The 7,451-nt window shown below is 36.1% G+C and overlaps 1 non-coding gene across 1 annotated transcript; it reads left to right on the top strand.

Moving 5' to 3' along the window:
• The first annotated feature begins 5,457 nt into the window (after positions 1 to 5,457).
• Positions 5,458 to 5,529, top strand: trnat-ugu. The gene has a single exon. It is a non-coding gene; the product is annotated as a tRNA-Thr (tRNA).
• Positions 5,530 to 7,451: the final 1,922 nt, after the last annotated feature.

The raw sequence follows: 7,451 nt of genomic DNA, 5'->3' as shown, positions 1-7,451 counted from the left end.
AATAGGAATACTATATTATAACACAGTATATTAGAAAGCCAAAATATATTTCCATGTGCAAATTAACATAAGTTCCCACTTTATATTTCTTCAAATGTGAGTCTTTCCCCTCTTTGCTAGAAAAAATATTTTTTTAATAATAATAATAATAATCCTTGCATTTGATATAGCGCTTTTCACGTCGGGAGGACGTCCCAAAGCGCTTCACAGAACACACTGTAAAGTGAATTGACTGTATATTTGTGGGCGAACGCGGCAGCCAATTGCGCACAGCAATGTCCCACAAACAGTCGTAGATTGAAAATGACCAATTTAATTATTGTTTTTGTTTTTTTGAAGGGATTATTATTAGGCGTGTGGGGTAAGGAAACTTGCCCAAGGTTTCGCCCTGACCTGCCTGGAATTGAACTCAGGTCTCTCACTTGCAAAGCGAGTGCTCTAACCACTGAGCTACAGGACTCCACAGGACTGGTAATATCCTTACCATAATAGTGGGCAACCCCATTGTAACTCAGAGGCTGCGTTATAATGAAGTGTGCAAAAATGGGTCATCAGGTTGCTGCTGATATCACTTCCTATGCAACGTACGCTGAGCGCAGAAAGAGCTACTGAAGTCTCTTCCTGCACAAAGTGATGAAATTCGTATATGTAGCAATACACAGGGAATTACTTCAGAAGAACTCTTGAGCATAATGAACATGCATGAGATCTGCAGGAAGTGATGTCAGTTTGATCTGATTACTGTAAGGCAGACATTTTTCAGTATGGGAAGCCTTCTTGTCAGCCTCTTGTAAAGAACAATAGATTTCTGCTCTACATGAAGCATACTCAATTGGGTACATTCTAACAAGGCTACCCTGTATAATCAGAAATGTAAGCAATAGAGAAACTAAAAGCAAAGAAGGTAAAAATTTTATGTTAATAGTATATTTAGAGTTTGAAGACTGTATTTATATCACTCCGTTCACAAAGAATGCACCAAAGCACTTGACAAAATGTGGATGGGACAAAATCTCGGATTTGTCCCATCACCCTCACCATTCCATACACTTTCCCAAATCTTGTGGAAGAGCAGCATGTGAATATTGAACATGGAAATCAAGGACTTTTTTTGTATTGCTATATAATTAGTAATAATGTGAATAATTAATTTTTCTTCACGTTTTTGCAGATGTGTGAAATGTGAATTATTGTGAAATGTGGACCCTGTACTGATAATATTAGAAATGGCAAGAAATGTAAGAATCTGTCTAGAATTCTGCATTCTTAATCATTACATATGGTTATATTAATGAATCCATATGAGATGCACTGCAGCAAGTTTGTACTTGGCATTAACTGAGAAGCCATCAACATAGAATTGATTGTCTTTAACGTGTACTTTGTTGCTTGAGCCAGGTAAAACTAAAGGACTGCTACTCATTTTTATTCTTTGTCAGAAGTGTCTTTACTTAGCTTGCTGAAGCATTTCTCAGTATTAATATTACTGCCGCCTTGTTTATAATGTCCAAATTTCTTATTTATTATTCTTATTTTTAGAGCTCAATCTCACCATCAAAAACTCTTCCTTCGCCTAATAGCCGGGTGTTCAGAATGCATTAGGTGCAATTTCAATCTGTCTGTTCCCTTATTATTTTGCTTTCAGTTTCTTGTGAAGGCTGAATTGCTGTGGTAGCAAGTTGTCTTTATGTAAACACCAGGATGTATTATAAAATGTCTTCATGCTGTGTTATTTTTTGTTCAGCACAGCAGGCATACATTTTTAATTCCTTCAAGAGGTTAAGGTTATGACAATTTGAACTTTATTAGCAGTAGGGGATGACCGTGGTAAACAGGGCACATGTGAGGTTCTGCAGGTGGAAGCAAGCTATGGCACAAGTGTTGGGATTAGTTTTTGTACAAATCCAGGATGTGATGACCTTGTAAATAAATGTGTAGGATATGATTCAGGAGAACAACAGTAAGAAAACAAAAGAAAATATCTTATCTTTTCTCTTCTATTGAGTACATTAGATGATGGACCTTGATTTTTCACTTAGAATTTTCAGATTAAAACATTCCAGTTTAAAGAACAACAGCAGCAATGTGAGACTTGCAATAACTGTTGCAGGTAGGAGAGAGGGAAGATACTCATACACATTAGGGATACAAATGACTTGTGGTTTATCATGTGATCAGAAGGAATCCTCATTTTTTTTTAAATATGCTTTCCTGTAATTATCTGCAATTTTTTGTTCCCTCACACCTGAATACTGTGGTTGTTTCTCAGAATTGCTTTGTTTCGGGAAAAAAATCACACCAAAATGATTTGGATCTAGAAACATACATTCTCTGACATGAACTTTGCTGTATGTTTTATACTTGTTATTCAAATGAAATTGCTGTTTTGCCCATGTATACTGCACAATACAAAATGAGCGATTGTGTTTTTTACTCTGATTCTATTATTGACAACTTATTGAAAGGATTTCTTGAATTTGACTTAGAATACTTCAGTACAAATCACATAACATCATTTTGATACCAATATCAATCTGAGTTTTATGTTTTATTGAAAAAAATATTAATGTTCTATTGAACTGCAGGATTTTTCCCTTTTTATCTATCTTGCCTCTGAGTCAGGAGGTTATGGGTTCAAGCCTCAGTCTGGGACTTTGAAATCGTATAGTCTTGGCTAACATTCCAATGCAGTGCTACAGATGTGTTGAAGGTGCTATCCCTCAGATGAACCAAGGTCTGACTGTTCAGGTAAATATTAAAGAGCTCATGGCATTTTGAAAAGAGAAGGGAATTCTCCTGGTGTCCTGCCCAAGAATCCTCAAGTGAAGTTGGTCAGTCACTTCAGAGCTGTTCATAGAACATTGCCCCATGCAATTTAGCTGCTGTATTTGCTACAAAATGCATAGTCACTGCACTTTACAGTATATTCTCCTGACTTGAAAGGAGTTATATCAAATAGAAGTATTTTATTCTGTTGTTGTTCTGTTGTGCAAAAAAGTATTTCTGAGAAGAGAATAATTATCTAGAGTATTAATAAGCAATATAATTGCTTAAATCACAGGTTGTGATACATGAGTATGTTGTAATACATTTTCTTAAGATTTTTATATTCTATTTCTTCCCTTTATTGCAAACCTGTATTATTCCTACCAGGTCCTCCAACAATGCTACTCAAATAATCATCTTTGAAGAGGGTTAAATGCACATAGCTTCAGAACTCTGTCTCTGAATTTAGCAACTTTGCTTAGACCTGATACTCTGCGAGCTTCTATATTACAGGCAGGGCTATAATGTTATAAACCATACCGCTTCTGCTTTAAAACAGGCCAAGAATGTATTTTGCCTTTGATGTGTGGCTTTGCCTTTAAATAGACTGGAACTGTTGCTTCTTGTGACGATTGCAACAGCTGCTGAATGAAGTTCACGTCTCAGTTACTTTCAAAATGACAAATAGTTTTTGCATTTACTAAATATTTATTCATAACATGTTTTAAAACATCATCACAATATTGGTTTGTTATAGTGCATTAGTAATTGTTTGTATGTTCCATGTGATGGGCATCTTGCATTGCCTTAGCTAAGAGAGATTTTGGGGGAGAGAACTTTGCATGTTGCCAGTGCGGGTGGAGTGGAACTGGAGTGGGCAACCATTATTGGAAAGAGGGGCACCAAGTGCCAATTGGAATCTTTATATGACTCTTTTAAACACTGACTTTAGTTTTCTGGTTGTAATGCATATTTCAGTCTGCCAGCAAGCACCTGTGAGGAAATACTTGTGAATGATCATAATGTTTTGATGGCAGACACAGTGTGAGATGGCTGTCATGTTAAATGGCATGGTGACTCATAGATGCTGTACTGTTGCTGAGCTGCTCTCTTAATGCATGTCAATCAATGCAAATGTAAGCTGTCCATTCATCTGTTACCTATACCTAAATCAGTCTGCAGTGTTGCAATGGATTTTTAAAGAAGACAATGTTTATTGCATTTATAACAGGATAACATTGTGGATAGCTGAATTACGTGATCATTTTGGCACAATCTGTAGGTATATATAAGAAAAGGCTCATAATGGAAAAAACTCACCACAACCGAATGGTATATCACTACTTTTTATTAAAACTTTAGATTAATATTACTTTCTCACAAACATTTATTTTGGCAACTCAGCATATTTGATTTTTCACTGCTTTGCAAATATATATAAATGTTTAATATTTTCTATCCATGTTTGCAGTTTATTTACAATAAAATTTATTTCAGTTGATATTTGTTGTCTTTGGCTCATAGAGCCTTGGGGGCAACTTGGTAGAGACATTACTAATAACTTTTTGAGCACTGATTATTTTCACTGTGTGCATATGTATGTTTATTTGTATTAATTCCCTTAGGATTTACAACTGTTATTTTGAATATTAGGGAAGTTGAGGCTCAGCCCACCATGATAACAGAGGGTTATAATAATCATCCTTGCAGTTGATATAGTGCCTTATCACATCTTCGAGACGTCTCAAAGCGCTTCACAGAATATACTGTAAAGTGAATTGACTGTACACTTTGTGTGCAATTCACAAAAGTATTTGTAAAGAATGAATTGTTATTATGTAATAACAGCAAATTACATTTGTATAGAATCTTTCACATCGGGAGGATGTCCCAAGGCACTGGAACAACTGACCCACTGAAACTTTACTTGAATGCCGAGCTCAGTTCTGACTTATGTGAAACTGGCGTCAAAGTGGAGTTCCATTGAATCAGCTTTGACACGTATGGATTCGATATTTACAAATTGTTTTGCAAATATAAACAAAATTGGCTAAATCTAGTTGGAGGGAGAAACTGACAAAGCTTTAACATAATCGAGATATTGAGAAGACATCACGTATGATGATAGCAAGTCTCAAGTGATCAACTGAGGTCATGTGATTGTGTTACAGTGACTCATTATAATGTAAGTTATTTTCAATAGTAATATATTTTTAAGATGTGGTAGACAATGCATTGTCCACATATGTTTCCCATGGGAGTCTTCTGAAGTCAGTGGCGCTTGCTGTGTCAGTTCACCAGATGAGGGGCTGCAACAGCAACTCTGCTGAAAGTCCTCCGGTTTATCACGTCCTGTGGCAGGAAGGGCCAACAAAATGGGAGTATTTTTGAAACTGTGATACTAGGGAATAACCATTATTCAGGATATACCGTATACATTTTATGGTGCAATTGTGTCCTACTGTAAAAGAGATCATTGACTCGACAGGTAGACTTTCAGGCTTATTAAACCCTTTCAATAAATCTAATTGTTCTAACATTAAAGATAATTAGAACAAGTATGTGAGGCAATTGCCCAATGTCAAATGCTTGAGTATTAAATACGTTATTTGGATTAAAAACTGGAAACAATTGCTTGTGTCCTCTTTGAACTGAAATACTTTTTGCTTGATGTTAACTGGAGTCCTGTGGAGTCCTGTAGCTCAGTGGTTAGAGCACTCGCTTTGTAAGCGAGAGACCTGAGTTCAATTCCAGGCAGGGCGAAACTTTGGGCAAGTTTCCTTACTCCACACGCCTAATAATAATCCCTCCAAAACCAAAAAAACAATAATAAATTGGTCATTTTCAATCTACGACTGTTTGTGGGACATTGCTGTGCGCAATTGGCTGCTGCGTTCACCCACAAATGTACAGTCAATTCACTTTACAGTGTCTTCTGTGAAGCGCTTTGGGACGTCCTCCCGACGTGAAAAGCGCTATATCAAATGTAAGGATTATTATTATTATTATAACTGTAAGGTATGAAACCAGATAACAAAAACACTGGTCAAATGCCTGGTTGTAGCTGTTGTAGGACCATCCCATGTCATTATTTACAGAACATTGAAGTCCTTTGTATGCCAACTTCTTTCTTAGACTTTTACTTGTCTGATCCTCTCTATGTTTATTCAGATGGAGCTGGATCAAGGAGAAATCTGCTTTGTTTCAATGTCATTTGAATCCTAGTATATTTCCTTAAACAGAGAATGCTTTTGGGTGGCTTGGTATTCCATGTAATACTTGGTTCAATAACACTTACTTTATTAGCCCTTCCTTAAGGAGTAATTCACTGCATTTGAAAGATATAGGTACTTTACAAATCAGTTTTATATTTTTTACTCTCTGCGATATGTCTGAAGGAGGCTATTTCAGGTGCAGAGAAATGCATACCCTCACAGTATTAGCTTGATAGTACAAATCACACTGAACTTGCTCCTCTATGCTGCGTTGAACATTTTTCAGAATGAAAAACCTTTTTTTTCGTGTTATTAGAGATCTGATCATATTGCCACTAAAGAATAAACAGCTTATTTCAGTTTTCTCCTCATGTGTCGTGGTCTGGTTGCACAGAACACCACAATTGTGTGTTTAAATTGTTCAGTTGTGTAGCATCACTCCTCTCTAATGTGCTTCAATATGTTAGATGTGATTGCAACCTGTTTGCCTGTTTTACTAACGAGATTAGTTGCAACCAATAAAACAAAGATTTCAGCAAGTGAAAACTATATTTGGTATTTCTGTTTAACACAGTGAATTGTGAGTTTTCTCCTTATGTTCCTCTTATTTTAACCTTTCGAGCATGACAATGTAGATTGACCTTAGAATTTCCTGGTGAGTAGCTCAGATTTCCGATAGTCTTTTACTGTGAACACCATTAGACAACAACACAGAATGCACCAACAGGTGTCATTAACATATAACATCATAACGTTATAGGATGGGATTGCAGTTGGCTGTCTATGTTATGTGCACTCTTAAGGATATTGCAAGTTTAATGGGAAAAAGTGGAAATGCTATCTCATGCCTTTCCACATTATGAGAAGGGGGACGGGAGGGTCTAATTTGTAATAAAAGGCAAAATACTGTAGAGCTGGAAATCTGAAATAAAAAACAGTCTCTGTATGATATATATTACTACAGTTATTTGACTGAACTCCTAATTTCAATTTTCAATGGCTCTTAAACATTCCCTTAAATAGATGGAGCATCTCTAATTTTAGTCTTTGAGGAAAATGCAATCGTATTTCTGCACTAAAATGGGACTTAGTTGTCTGCTGGACTGTTTGACACTGGGAACAAATGGTAATAAACTACTAGATTACTACAAAACTAGTATTTTATGTATTTTATTTTCAAATATTTTCAATATAAGCTAGATGCTTATAAGCATGCATGTGCTGCACTATAACTGCTGTTCTCTGTTGTTCTCATGTCAAAGAGATACATAATGAATTGGTTTGTCCTGACTTTGAACTGCGGTGGCTGCAACGTAGGCAAACAAGACAGCAAATCTGTGCTAGAAGTAGCCCACAAATAGCAATCAGATGAATAACCAATTAATCCTTTTTTTAAATGAATGTGGAATGCAGAATAGGACAAATGTAAAAAAAACTTTAGTGTTATGAGATCTTACCTTCCACCTAGAT

This window comes from Callorhinchus milii, unplaced genomic scaffold, assembly GCF_018977255.1.
Source record: "Callorhinchus milii isolate IMCB2004 unplaced genomic scaffold, IMCB_Cmil_1.0 Scaffold7, whole genome shotgun sequence".
Classification (NCBI taxonomy): domain Eukaryota; kingdom Metazoa; phylum Chordata; class Chondrichthyes; order Chimaeriformes; family Callorhinchidae; genus Callorhinchus; species Callorhinchus milii.
This window is presented reverse-complemented; position numbering and strand designations above follow the sequence as displayed.